The sequence below is a fragment of the Antechinus flavipes genome, chromosome 2 (assembly GCF_016432865.1).
Source record: "Antechinus flavipes isolate AdamAnt ecotype Samford, QLD, Australia chromosome 2, AdamAnt_v2, whole genome shotgun sequence".
Taxonomy (NCBI): domain Eukaryota; kingdom Metazoa; phylum Chordata; class Mammalia; order Dasyuromorphia; family Dasyuridae; genus Antechinus; species Antechinus flavipes.
The window spans coordinates 669181735-669197669 of record NC_067399.1 but is presented as its reverse complement, the minus strand read 5'-3'; positions in this window follow the sequence as shown (position 1 = coordinate 669197669).

The window sequence follows — 15935 nt, the reverse complement described above, 5'->3', positions numbered from 1 at the left end:
CTTACAATGTGGATCAATTAGTTACTTAGTAAATAAACATGTATAAAGTACTTGATATGTAAAATGAACTATGTTTTTACATAATAAATATAAAAATAAGTTTATTTAAATTGAAAAAGTCATATTCCAAAAAGTGAGACAAAAGAAAAACAATATTTGAGGGATGGAGCTGGAAAAAAAATCATGAATGAGATATTTTCTAGTCAGCGGGTGAAAAAGATGGAGTCAAATCCCTAATTTTAGATAACTAACTATTCTGAGATATTGTTCTATACACAGTAGCATAAATGTGTCAACCCACACCTAGAGTATATTATCTCAGAGTTTAACAAAAGGAATACACCTCCAGGGAGGGCTAATATACCTGCCCCACCTTGTACAAACACTTATGTATACTTAATTGTTTTTCTTCTCCTCATAACTCAACTCTTCATGGATTTATTTTGCCTCGGAGAAGTTTGACCTTACTCTTTGTCTCTTTTTTTTTTTCCTCTGACTATAGATGCCTTGGTAATTAGACATAAAACTTTACAATACACATTGCAAAATACAACTGAGTGTTTATTTCCCATGGGTCTCCTGTTTCTCAGGAAAACATATTCAGATGTTCTCACATTCTCATTTTCTCCCTGTACTCTGAAATGCAACTGATTTGATGTTTGGGCCATAAATAGCAAAAACAGATCTTATACATCTAAAAAAAAAAAAAAAAAACCTGGGATCTGATAGATATTGAAGAGGGGAGATGGGAGATAGACTGAATGATGCAAAGCCAGTGAGGTAGCATTGATTTGGGAGATTCATATGCTACTGCACTGGTACTTCCAAATGATATGAATGTGGGCAGATCATTTATCTTGCCTAGAAATCAGTTTCTTTATCTTTTAAACAGGAATAGGACTAGAAGTATCAGAGATTCCCTCCTGTTTTAGGTCTAATGACCTAGGCTCCTATAAAAGGAGACTTATTTATCTATCAGGGAAAACAAAACTGTATTCTGGGACTGTCTAACCCAAAGAATACTTTGCTTATACCCATCTTGTTATTTCAGATGCCATACTCTGGCCAAAACATATGTACTGTTTTTCCCAAATTGTGCGATCATCTTTGACAGCTTAAATTAGACTCTCCTCTATTATGCACAAGAATTTCAGTAAAATATGCATTTTAACCTTCAGCAGGCAACCCTAGCAGATGAATTCTTGAAATTTCTATGTGTAATTATTCCAAATACATGGATCAGGAACATACACACTGAGGTCCTTGGGATTTATGAAACTTGGGAATTTTTAATATGTAGCGGGTAAGGTTTTTCACATCCAGGGGAGAAAGAGATAAAAACATTTTCTAATAGTATATGTTTTTTTGTTAGTTACTCCTTCCATGAGACTGTGAGTTCTTTGAGAACAGAAACTGGTTTTGTCTTTTTTATGATCTTAATCCTTAGCACAGTGTCTGGCAAATAGCAGCAGGCACTACTAATAGAAGGAACTTAATACATAATGATTGACTCCTACCATTTAATCAAGATATATGTACACACATACATTCACATATATAATCATACACAGCACATCAATGATATTCACAATATCTGATGCTGATATCTTATGGTGCCTGATATAGCTTCACTCCATCAGAGATTTAGTGCATGTATTTTAAAAATCCATATTTCTAAACTGATGAGTTCATAAAGGCTGTCAGGATTTAAAACAAACTCTTCAAAATCATTAATGTTTATGGAAAATTCTCTAACCATCTGGTGGCTGGAACACATGGTCTTGTCTTGTTTGTCTGATATGTGTCCCTGAGTGTGTTTAACAATTTTGAATGATAGAAGTAGATTATTTTCATCTCTGGAGAAGGGCATTTGACAGAGTTTCTAAATAATTAGAAGGAAAAGTGTTTGTAAAACATCACATTGTTTACTGTCTATGCTTTTGTGACTTTTCCCACTGTATCTGTCTTGCTTGATTTTGCATTTCTCCCCTATGTGTGTGCCAGCACTGCTACTCTCTTTTCTCTTTTCTCTGAATGGCCTCCCACTGCACTCATATTTTGCCTAGTTTAGCCTTTTTTCCTCATGTGCTTTTATTACACACGATTGCCACTTAGAACCTTTAGCTACCCCTCCAAGTTTCATTTAAAGGGCTACCTTTTTTCCTCATACTTTAGGTGATTTTTCCAGTTATTAGTGCTCTATCTTAAAATTATATTATCTTTCTTTTCTCTGGGACTTATGGTTTTATCAGTGTAGGGAACTACCCAATAAGGAACTCTTCATCCACCAAAACGTATCAGCAATTTTTCAGCAATTTATTGTTTTAGGGAGTTGTCTGTAGCAGAATGAATCAACTGTTTTCCCAGGGTCACATAACCAGTATGCTTCAGAGGTGAAAGTTCAACTCAAATTTCGCTGTTTGGAAGCAGACTCTCTATTCATTATAATTTGCCGTCCATTGAAAATTCTTTGTTGAAGTGAATTGAAATAAATATTACAAACAAAAATGTCCTGGATAATGTCTACTAATATCCTCAAATATTAATATTTTAAATATATATGAAATTTGAATATTTATAAAATACTATAAAGATTTTTTTAATAATCTAGATGGCTAATTTTATAGAAACTACTTATTTTCTTTACCTTATCTATTGTTCATTGAAATTGAATTCCACCAATGAAACAAGAGACAACAAAACAACAATCCCAAACAATCAAATAAATTTTCCTATTAATGAAAGTACAGGAATATAAGATTTCTTACTCAAATCTTACATTGAGGTCTCTTGGGGATACAATGGAAGCTCTGGCTTCAAAGCCAAGAGATTTCTTTTTTTTTTTCCTTTTATAATATTTTAAATTATTTGTAAAGTCAAATTTAATGTTTACTTTTTAAACTTTGGAGTTTCAAATTCTGTTCCTCCCTCACTGCTCAAAACCTACACCCCTACCCCTTAAAAATGAAGAAAATTAAATAAAAAAGAGAATAATTTGATGTACCAGACTATCACAATGATAAATGTTGGAAGGGAAAGTTTTATAATCCTTTTTGTTTAATTCAAAATTGTTCTCCAGAATTGTTTAATTAGCTCACAGTTTCAACAGCACAATCGTAACTCAATTTTCCCACATTCACATCAACATTTATCATTATTCTCTTTTTTCATATTAATCAATCTGATAGATATGAGGTAGTACCAGAGAGATGTTTCAATTTGCATTTCTCTAATCATGAGTGATTTAGAGGTTTTGATTTAGCTGAAAACTGACTGTTCATATCCGATCACTATATACCAATCAGGGAATGACTTGTTTTCTTATAAATTTGACTCAGTTCTCTGTTGTATAAATGAGGCCTTTATCAAAGAAACTTATTTTAAAAACCAATGTTGTAAATTATGTTGCTTCCAAGGCCTGATGTTGGCTTGACAGGATACATCCTCTACTGTACTATGCTCCAATCTCACCCCAGTGGGATGGATCTTTCTGAATAACATTTTTATGTCTCCCTTTTAAAATAATATCTTTTTTTTTATTATTTTCAAAATGCATGCAAAGACAATTTTCAACATTCATCTTTGCAAAATCTTCTATTCCAAATGTTGTCCCTCTTTTCTCCCCATCCCTTCCCTATACAAAAATAATTCAATATAGGATATATATGTGCAATTTTCCTATATGTTTTCCCACATTTATCATGCTGCGCAATAAAATCCAGATCAAAAAAAGAAAAAAAAAATGAGAAAGAAAAAAAATCAAGCAAACAGCAAAAAAGGCGAAAATACTATGTTGTGATCCACATTCAGTCCCCATAATCTTCTTTCTGGAAAAATATGGCTCTTTCTATCACAAGTTGGAATTGGCCTGAATTATCTCATTGTTGAAAAGAGCCAGGTCCATCAAAGTTGATCATCATATAATCTTGTTGCTTTATATACAATAATCTCCTGGTTCTTTTTACTTCACTCAGCATCAGTTCATATAAGTCTCTCCAGGCCTTTCTGAAATTATTCTGCTGATCATTTCTTATAGAACAATAATGTTCCAAAACATCCACATACCATGATTTATTCAATCATTCTCTTACTGATGGGCATCCTCTTATTTTTTAGTCCCTTCACATTACAAAAATGACTGCTACAAACATTTTTGCACATTTGAGTCCTTTTCCCTTTTTCATGATCTCTTTGGGATTCAAACCAGTAGAAACATTGCTGGATCAAAGGGTTTGTACAATTTGATACCCCATTGGACATAGCGCCAAATCACTCTCCAGAATGGTTGAATCATTTCACAACTCCACCAATGCATTACTGTCCCACTTTTCCCACAATCTTTATCATTACCTGTCATCCTAGCCAATCTGAGAAGTGTATAGTGATCCCTCAGAGTTGTCTTATTTGCATTCACTTATCAATAGTTATTTAGAGCTTTTTTGTCTTGGTCTGAAAAATTTTTGTTCATATCTTTTGACCATTTATCAATTGGAGAAGTAGTTGCATCTGAATAACTTTATAAATTATCTTGGAACAGAATTTTATTTCACCTTATCCTTTTGTTGGTTCTGCCATTCCAGTATTTCTTTTGAGATACTATTTTAAAATTGTTTGAAAGGAATTTGGGAGAGCTCCAGTGAGCCCCTGCTATTGCTCAGCCATCTTGCCTCTATCCCTCCAAAGCCAATAGATTTCAAAAGTGGATTTTGTAACTGGAAATGTGTGTAAATTATCAGAGAATCAGATCAGCTAAATTTGAAAACTCCTTTGCTTATGAGCAGTGTTGAATGAACTTGGGCATATCTATTATGAAAACCAAAGATAGACCCACTTGCAGAAAAAGGCAAACTTAAAGTGTTACAGGTATAAGAATTTGAGAAGAAGGAAACTCCCACTAATAATATGTATTGGAACCTTCTTTGCAACTAATAATAAATATAGGTAGGAATGATGTGGTACTTTAAGGCTTTACAAAAAGCTCTTTTATACCTATAAGCTCATTTGATTCTTGGGATATACCTGGGAGATAGGAGCTTTTAATTCTACTTTACAGATGAAAAAAATCACTTAGTGTCACACAGCTAGTAAGTGTCTGAGGTAGGATTCAGATTCATGGTTCCCTGACTCCAGATATCACATTATATCACCTACTGGCTTATAATTTAAAAGTGGCTCCTAAGGAAGGTTAAGTTTCTCAGTGTTTAAGAGTTAGTGACTTGGATATTAGCTTTTTTTTTTTAATCTAAATATACCCATTTCTCTATCAACTGTACCATGCTTCCTCTTGCCATAAATTTAACATGTATGCCAGCTATCATTATGCTTATTACTCATTATTATTTGTTACCCATCTCAGGTTGTGGAGGGAAAAGTATCTGCTAGATTTTAATAGTTATTCTAAATAAACATATAATATCAGTAGGTACCTCTCTAGTACCTTACTCAATTAAAAGGAGTTAGGGAAGGTTTCCAGAAAGTAGAATTTTAGTTTAAACATATTCCTCAAACATTTTGCAGAATTACTTTTACCTAAACTCTTTCCTAATATGTTTTTGCTATGAGAAGGTGATGCTTTCCATGTTTAAAAATAAGAAAATACAGCATTTATTTTGTTATGTTTTATTTTGTTAAATTGATTTACACAAGTGTTTCTTTATAAGGGTCATGTTTATAATTCTAAGTCATTCAACAAATAAACAATTATTTATTTAGTGCATATATAGTATTAAACTCTCTGTTACACAATGAAGACACAAAAACTAAGTATTACTCTCATGGAGCTTATATTTTAATAGGAGAGGGGAAGCAGGAAGTTTGATTTGATCATTTCTCTTCAGACAATGATTTTGGGCTCAACAATAACGACATGCTCAGATATATTCTGCCAGATGTTAACATAAATTCACTGTTATCAAAGAAGAGTATGAAATAGACATTTTGCTTAATTAAACTTCCTGGTTCCCTATGGTTAATAGGGGGATTATCATTTACATTGCAAAGGAATTTCCATTTTAAAAGTAATTAGAATATAGCAAAATATGTTAATCTATTGACTTGTGGTTTTATTAATGTGGGTATTTTCTCCAAAAAAATGGAACATGATCACTACATAATTTGATAGATGTTTTGAAGGTTTTATTTTTTTTTTAATTTACTTTCTTGAATATTAGAATTTGGATTTTGGATTTTATTAATGTTGGAAACTCCTTATCTGCAAACACCCTTCACAGAAAGCTGGTTGTTCCCTACACAGATTGTCTGACTTCCCTACTATATGCAAATAAGTTAAGAATAATTTATTTAGTGCTTACTATTTATAAAAACAGTACTAAATGATGAGAATATACATATTTTTAAAGATTTAAAAATGTTTAAAAGGACAATGCCTTCTTTCAAGGTGCTCACTTTCCCATGAGAAGACTACACATGTGCATGGAGTGAGTGCACACATACACGCACACACACTCTCTCTCATACTAGATTTGATTCTTATGTTTCCAAGCCTTTGGAAGATTAAAGCAGACATTGAATTATGTTGGAAGTGGATTTGAATCACAGAAAACACAAAAGGGAAAAGGACACTTGTCTTCTGTGATGAACAATCTGATAAAGTTGCCTGGAGTGTTGAGATAATCCCTTAGGATGTTGGATAGAACTGGGAGATTTACAGTTAATCTCCCCAATCCCATAACACTGGCCTATATTTTTCAAGCAAATACACTTTAAGAAGACAAATTTGGGAAATAGGTCTAGGGAAGTTTGGTTAATTTTGCCATCATGTGGTTTTATTTGAGACGCTGTGGACTCCTTGGACAAAATTAGTAAAAAATGATTAATTTTAGGTCTTTGATACGGATGTCATGAGGTCTCAGCGAACTATCTCACTAACAGCCTTCACCATTTTTGCCAATGATTCATTTTTGTTTTCTTACTTGACTTCTTTATAAGAACTTTTAACTATTCCTTTGACATGGTAAATCCTTAATAAATATTGACTTGTCCTTGACAGCTGCTTCTATCTGAGGATACTGGCATATGATTTCACTAAAATACTATTAGCTAGGATATATTTATTTGACATTTGAAGTTTTCCAAATGCTTTACAACATTCTTTTTATTCTTACACCAGCCAGGAAGTAGGTGCTGTTATTATCCCCACTTTACAAATGGGAAAACTGGGGCAGAGGAAGATTAAGTGGCCATCTGAGAATCACACAGCTAGGGATAGTTGGAGGCCAATCAGTTCTTTCAGACTATAAAATCAATATTTGATCCATTGAACCATCTAGATACCTTGTTTTAACCCTTGGGGGTCTATGTAATACATTAAATCAGATATAGGAAAAGATACCAAACTCAGCCATGACTGCTGAGTTACAGAGACAGGATTTTGAGATAGGTCTTCCTGATGACAAAGCTTATCCTCTAATAATTACTTTATATTCAGACTTTTGATAGTTTCAGGCCATATAGTTATGACTTTGTGGCTTCACTTTGATTAATGATTCTGCTCCAAATGTAACTAAACTGATCTTGCATATAGACCCTCAATGAGCATCAACTTTGTCTTTCCAGCACACTCAGCTTTCCAAGGTTTATGTACTAATGACATAAAAATCCAGGATTGCTTGCACATTCTAATGAGACATATAGAACACACATTGATAAAATACTTCATACTCAAATACAAACTATATCATTTGAGAATTTGCCTTCTTTAATGATTCAAAATGCCATTATACTTCTTAGTTATCATTTGATGATCTATTTATTTGACATTAAATGGAAAGTAATGATTAGCAGAATGAAGAGTAACAAAGAACTTAAGTTGCACTGCTAAATCACCATGGATGGGATCCTAAAGATTCCTAAATCAAAACCCCTTATTTTGGATATGAGGAAACTATAACCCCAAGATATTGACTGCCTTGTCCTATATCAGTTAATATATTTTTCAGCAGAAAGAAGTGATGACATTTAATTCATCTCTTCATTAAACATCTACCAATCAGTGTTAAGTTTAAGGTGTCAAAAGAGTTCCCTTTTAGAAGGCACAAATTTAATTTAAGATATTTCAGTTTCCCTTGTGATACCTCAGAGTTGTAATTTGCATTTCTCTAGTCAATAGGGATTTAGAGCAATCTTATACCCTTTTCCATCCTAGTGATTTTCTCCTAATCTATGGTTCACCATAGTTTTGGTTTTCTCATCATCACAGGAAGAATCATAATGCTAATACCAATCAAAGTGATCTTTTTAAGAAGACAAATTAAATATACTTTCTGTACTAAGTAGAAGAGAATGCATCTAGGAGGATATTATTGTCTTGATGGATTTATCTTTAGTTTATAATTTTAAAATAACTATCATCCCTAATAAAATAAAGACCCATTTATTAATCAATTCTATAAGAAGTATAATTAATATTATGTATATAACATCTTGTGCTGCATAATCAATTTCAACTACCATATGCCTTCACATTTTGCAATATGTTGCAACATTTGGGAAAGGAAATGAAGGTACTTATTCCCTTGTTTTGAACTGATTGGCAGAGTCAGCCAACTGTCCCTCTCAATATCCATGTAATTCTCTGTTACAATAAAACTATTTATTCTAACATTGATTGTCATGGAAAGTTTTTAAGAACACTTTTGGTATGTATTTCTCAAGGCTGGATCACAAGTCATATTGTCTCCATTAAAAACAACATCAACTTTGTTAAGGGAAAATAAGACACATTTTTTAAGAACCTGCTAGAACTTCAATTTTGTGACTAGGTCCAGCTCAACCTTTATTTACTTCTTTACTCTGTTGCTGAATATTGCTCTTCCCATACAAGTAACTTCCCAAATCCTCACTTTTCAGGTTCCTTTTGTCTTTTTCCTTCAGATTGTAATCTCCTTCAGGACAATTATTTCTTTACTTTTGCTTGCAATTGGATTGACAATATTTAGACTAGTTTCTAGTATACATTAGGTGATTAATAAACTGTTTTACTTATTTTCTATAGACTCACTAATTGTTGCCAAAAGGAAATAAGACTACAAACTTTGCATTATATTACTTGGATACCTTGAGCAAGATATTTCCTGCTTGGTCATAGTTTACCCTCCTATAAAACAAATGGGTTGGATACGTGAATGTTAGCAATTTTTGCTCAAAAAAAATATTTTCTACATTTTTGTTTAACTTAAATTCACTGTATTGACTTTAAGTTATTATAGTCTTAGGTTGAAAATATTATATTTCAGCAGAAGAAGATCCAGATTCATTTGTCATTATGTCTGAATCCCAATGGATAAAGTAACATTCATTTTCATAGTCAAACATTTTGACCAGGGGATCAGAAAAAAGCAGAATGATTCAATGAAAAGAACATTGAATTGAGAGTCTGAGACCTTGTCATTGAATCCTGCCTCTGTTACTTATTACCTATATGACCCTGAGCCATGACGTGGACTGTCATCTCTATGGAGAAGAAGAAGGCCAGTTTTAATGGACTGCAGTTCAATGTAAGATGTAATGAATAATAAGTTTGTAAAGGTAGGCTGGGGGCATAATTTGGAAAGTTGTAAATGTCAAATAGCGAGTGTAAATTTTTTCAAAGATGATAATGGGCCACTGGAGTTCATTGAGCTGGGAAGAGAGAAAACCACAGTCAGAAAATAAATTTGACAGCTAGTTAAAAAAATGCATTGTAGACACAAAGCAGAGTCAACAATGAGGGGATTATTATAGTAATTCAAATCAGAGGTTATGAGAAACTGAATCAGTGAGGTAGATGTCTGAGTAGGAAGAATGAGATAATTTCAAGGAAGAAAAAAGTCATAGTGTGGTAATAAGATTTGTAAAACCAATACTTATGAAGGGTCAAGGTTATCAGGATGTTGCAAGCCTCAGAGATAGGAAGAATGGTAAAGCCTTTACAGGGGAATTTTGGAAGAGAGATAAATTTTGAAGGTAAGTTCCCAACCTCTGAAATGGACATGCTAAATTTGAGTTCCCTGGTCCATTCATTTTGAAATGTCCATCAGACAGTAGGTAATGTTGTACTGTAACTCTGGATAGAATATATCACTGGAAATCCAGATATGGAGGTAATTGGCATATAGATTGTGATTAAACCATGAGAATTGATGAACAAATTATCACAGAAGAGAAAAATTCAAATTACCATTTGAATAAAGATAAAGACTAGGCCTGTGATTTCATTGGAAAATGGAACTTGCATAGAGCAGGGCAAGGACTCCTATTTGCCAATGTAGATTTTCACTTTCTCTGAAATTTGAAAGATTAAGTAATTGATGAAAGCAGTAGATTCACAGATTTTTTGAGGAAGTCCATGAAATTAAATTTATTTATATAACAATAATGATCTTTGAATTTTTAATATGGAAATACAAATTGATATAAAACACATAAAGAAATTCTCTTTGTAAGGATCTTCATTACTTTTAAGATTATAAAGGCATACTAAGACTAAAACAATTGAGAAATTCTGTTTTATAGTTTGTGATTTGGTCAAATTACTGCATATAGTGTGTGTCAAAGATAGAATTTGAGACATTTTTCTGTCCACTGTGTGGCACTACTAATTTATAATGGAATTTAATAACTTTATTCCATATTTTATTAAAATACACAACAAAAAGCAATATTGAGTTCTGATGCTGGAGTTGAGAAGAACTTCCAATGAGATAATATACAGATAGCATTCCTTTCAAAACTCTCTTCTACAAATAATATTTTTTTCTGTTACATGGCTTTAAGAATCAAATGGGATATTGTGTAAATGATACTTAATGGTATGTTTGGAGATAATAATCTGAATGATTGTTTAAGAGAAGCTAAAGTAGAGATTTTTTTTCCCTCTGTTGTGCCACAGTTCCCTTTTAATGCCCTGACCCAGTTTCCCTAATTGTCCTATTCAGTTACTCTGCCTCAGGTTATAACCATTCCCTCTTAATGTTAGGATAAAGGTCTTAGACCTTAGGCTATAATCATTCCCTCTTAATGTTTGATGGAATAAGAATCTTTATCCATTTTAGACAACACTAGAATATCAGGAGTCTCTCCAGGACCTCCCACCATTATGTCATACTAGGTGCTTCCCCCCATTAGGTCATCCCCATCCAGGTACCTTCCCCATTATGTCATTGTCCTTGTTACCCTATAAAACAATCTTGTGTCTGACGTTCACTGCTGGATTCTTTGAGAAGATAGTCTCATTCAGCCCTGGGACCAAACATGGATCCATTTGGTCCCAGTAACTCTCTCCCATTTAATAAATTATTAAGTTCTCTCTAATCTCTATCTTGCTCAGTTTCTCTGGCATTACACCTCCATGTCTAGAAGAGAAAATGGAAAAGACAGGAGGGGAAGGGAGAATCATTTGTCTTGCCATCAAGACAAATTTTAACATTTAACTTTCAATGAAGATGTAGGGAATGCTAGAGAAGAGAATTTCTTTGCTAACTTGACTGAGTTAAAGAGTGGAATTATGTTTCTAGAAGTGACAAGGGGTATTTTTCACTTCTACATAATGGTTAAGAGTTGATTTTGGCTATGAATTTTCTCAAAGATCAAATGCTGTAAATAATTATTTTAGTTTTTTATGTTACAATAGATAACATTACTAATTATTGGTGGAACTACAAACTTTAATATCAAATTAACGTAATGCCAGAGAAACTGAGGCAAGACAGATATTAGTTTGTAATCTTTTAATTGTGGATAGTTTAGGCTAGCCCGCTGGATGGGACTCATGTTCAAAAATCATGCTGGCTCTGAGTTATTGAAGTTGGGAACCTTTATACCTAACTAGGGTTTTTCCAACAGTTTATAGGGGAAACAAAGGCATATAAGGGGGATGAAGACATTGGGTGGTGGCAAGCCATAATTCCAGGAAAGGATCATAACTTAGTCCTGACAAGATAAGGGTCAAGATAAAAAGGTACAAGGCAGGAGACAGAGAATCAAGGGACAATACTTGAAAAGAGGGGTATTATCCTACTAAGAATTGAAATAGGGCACCTGGAGTTTTATGATTCAATGCTATTTCAAAGCTTCTTTTCTCTTTTCTCCCAGTCCTAATGGCAAGAAAAAAGAGGAGGGAGATATAATAATTTTGTTCAGGGCATAATAATTCAGGGTACAACATTAACATGGGAATATATGGATTTATTGAGTATTAAGGGGAAAGGAGCAGTTTTTTTTAACTAGTAAAAGGGTTTCTACATAAGGCCAAAAATAAGTGGCGCTCAAGTTCTTCTTCTATAAGACAATTGAATAGATTTTAGATTGAATATCTTCTTAAGTCTATTTCAATCCTAAAACTGTGATCTTATGATATGATGTTTGTTAAATTGATATGACTTTTTTTCTGGGGAGTTGTTTTTTTCTGTGACTAGAGTAGTTCTGTGATAACAACTATAAATAAATAGATATAGTTATGTGCAAATTGTGTTCCCTTTAACCTTAGGGGTACCCTGATGTAAACTGCTTCCGCCTTTGTATACCTGAATCTCAAATCCTGGAGGAGCACTCTTTCCCCAAACAACACCCTTTTCAAGATAAGTAATCAAATTCAAATGGAAATCTCAGCCAGAGGCATAATCACCATCCTCTATTGAATTGATTTAGTCCCTCCAACTGCTCCCAACTCAGGGCCTGGGCATACCCCCATAAGGCCTCAAAAGTCTAATAAAAGGCAACTCTGTACCCTAATCTTTGCTAAGTCCTAACAGGATTTTGCCCACTGATGAAGATATTTTCTTCTCAGTATAAACCAATCTCTGCAATACTATTCTGCCAGGATTCTTTGCCCACTGAGAAATCTGTCTTCTTAGTGAAAATAAATCCCCTTTTGCCACAGACTTTGGATTTGCACATTATTTCGCAAGGGATTTGAAACATCTACCAGAGGGGATCTCTTACCCTCAATTCTCACACCTCATCGGTTGTATGTATACATAGGTATATATCCTCACATACACACATATGTATAAATATATATGGATATACACAAATATTTTTGTATACACACACACACACACATATATACTTGGATAGGTACGTGTTATCTGTGTATAATTTAATCAGTTTTGGGGAAAATAAATCCACTCATGCAGATTGGCAAAGTATGTGTAACAAAGTCTTGGAGTTTTGGTATTTTCAAAGTTCATGATCATGAAACCTGTATGTGTTACAAGGCAGAATTTAGAATCCTTTTAAACCTTTTTACATATATAACAATCTGCAAATTAAAAAAAAAAGACAGTAATTATTATTATTATTAATTCTCTTTATCCTAAGCAGCTTAAAATATATTTTTAGATTTATTTCATCTATGATCCTGATAGTTCTGTGAAAGAGATGAGAATTCATACAACGGGCATGGGAAGGTGGAGTAAAGTCCTTTGCTCTGGCCCATTCAGTCATTCAAAGTTAGAAACAACAGCAACACTAGCTCCTCTGACTCTTCTCTCAGAACTTCATTTCCAATCAGGGATGCAACAAAGTCACTTAAGCTTTCCAGAACAATGCTAGAGCATCAGTTAATGAAATAATGAAATAACAACAAAAAACCCCCTTCTCCTTAAAATTCTAATTAAAGAAATGACTAAAAAGATATTTTAAGTTAGGAAGATTAAAGTTAATCAAGATTGGCATTATGGAATTATAGTGGAATTGTTATTTCAGGATACAAAGCATATGTTGGACAAAGGAATGATGCCCTCCTTCAAAACACCAGGTATCATTTGAACATAAGGTCTATTCAGAAAGTAATGGTTCACAAAATCTTTAACTGTGCCCCTAGTGCTGAGAATGACTAGTCATTTTTTACACCCCTCTCCTATGATATAAATAGCTTTGAGAAGTCAACTTTAAAACAATGATTTTTTTCCCCCCATTTTCTTTGGAATAGCATGCAAAGCCTCTTTGCATAACTGACAATAATAGTGTGGGGATTGCTTATACAATAGCTCAGCAGGAGTTTAAGGGTTTCTGAAGTAAAAGCAGGATTCTAATGATGATTAGCTCACTCTAAAGCTTGTTAACAAAATAGATGTTCCCGAGATAAATAGTGTTGGCAAAATATTGCATTTCTATTTGGAGGAAATATCAGACAACTTGGGGATGGTGGGAAAATTGTAAATGTCACCATGAAATTGACACAAAATGGATAAAGTTGAAGTGAAGCAATTAAGAAACTTTATAGTAGTTAAATTATTATGCCAGGATATAGAAAAAAAAAGTTGAGAAATATTAATTTTTAATCAGAAAATTTATTTAATTTGACCTGATCATAAGGGGATTAACATCCAGATTTTGTGGTGTGGAACAAAAGGACATAAGGCTTTTTATAGGGTGGACAGAGACCAGAACACAGGTTAGCCTGCTTTCTTATGTGACATCTTTGCAACTGCTATCAAAGAAATACATCAAAGACAAGGGTAGGGAGACAGCAGTCTTGCATGAGATTTCTGTTGCTATTCTTATGCCAAGGAGGGTTCTGACAGAAAAGGAGACAAAGGTCTTTTTAAGTGTGCAAGAGGGAGTTTGAGATTGTTGGATCATCATCATTTCTCAAACTCAGTTTTCCTGAGGTGGTGGGTTATTGGGGCTATGGTCTATAATCCAAGTTTTATCAAAATACAAATTTTAATATTATAAAGTAGTCTAGTAGATTCAATGGACTGTGTATAGGAAAGGACTATGGAGATCAACCAAGTTGTTACAACTGATTTTCTAGTGGAAGCAAAAGCAGACTGAAATGATTTCCCCATGTGTATATAAGTACTAAATTGGAAAAGACAGATGTAAAGTGCATGTTTCCTCTTATGTCTTGTATCCTTAACATTAGACTAGCTTCCTTAATGTTGAAGCTGAGGATAAGTTGAAATGTAAATTTTCAGTGAACCTGACAAATATTAATGTCACCTGTTTCAGGGACTTATTAAATTGTATGGCTAATTCAAAATGAAATACATTAATATATATATATATATATATATTTTTCATTTTCCCTCTGCGAGAGATCTGAGAATCAGATAAAACTGAACATTTCTTGTGTAGCATATTATAAGTTTCTTGCAATATTGGCATAATGGACCCAGAATTTCCCCTACTATGCCAGATAATCAATTCAGACTGATTCCTGTCAACTCCCCTTTCCAGAAAAAACAACCCAGTGCAGACATGACCTGATAAAGACCATTATACAATTACAATTCACCCCCTATGATTTTTGTCTTTATAATCCCTGCTGTCTATGCCCACCTTGAGCCTAGTTCTAACTGTTCTTCTATATATACATTCTTCTTACTCAGGAGAAATAAATTCTAGGATAAAATAAAACTGTTTTCTCTTTCTTAGGCTGAACTCTGGAAATAAAAGTTGTCATGTGATCAGATAAGATGGTAGAGATTTGGAGAATCTGCACTCTTCCCCAGAAGAAAGATTGTTTGGTCCCAGACATTGTTCTGAATTCTAGATATTGTTGTGTGAATCAGTTCCTTCTCTTTAATCCTATCTCACTCCTTTCTCGACCTTCTGCTTCTTCAGTCAGTTTTAGTCCTCTATTTCTCTGTAAGCAGATTTGGGGGTCACAGGCTTCACCATGTAGTATAAGTCTCTTCTGAAGGCTTGTATATCTTCTGGTAATTGGTTATGGGTCAGTCAATATCTAAATTAGACAGCCTGAAGATCTCAAGTATTATCCATGTTGCCTTAACTAAGACAGCTCTGAAATTCTGGTGAGGCTCATTTGACAGTTCCAAATTACCTTAAAAACAAATTAATGCAAAAGTCTCATTCAGAGTAGTAGTGTTTCCCTTCTGTTTCTCAGGAACTTATTAACACTGTGCCGCTCTGGGATGACAGCCCTTTCCTATTTGGATCAAAATAATATACTGATTGTAAAATGTTTT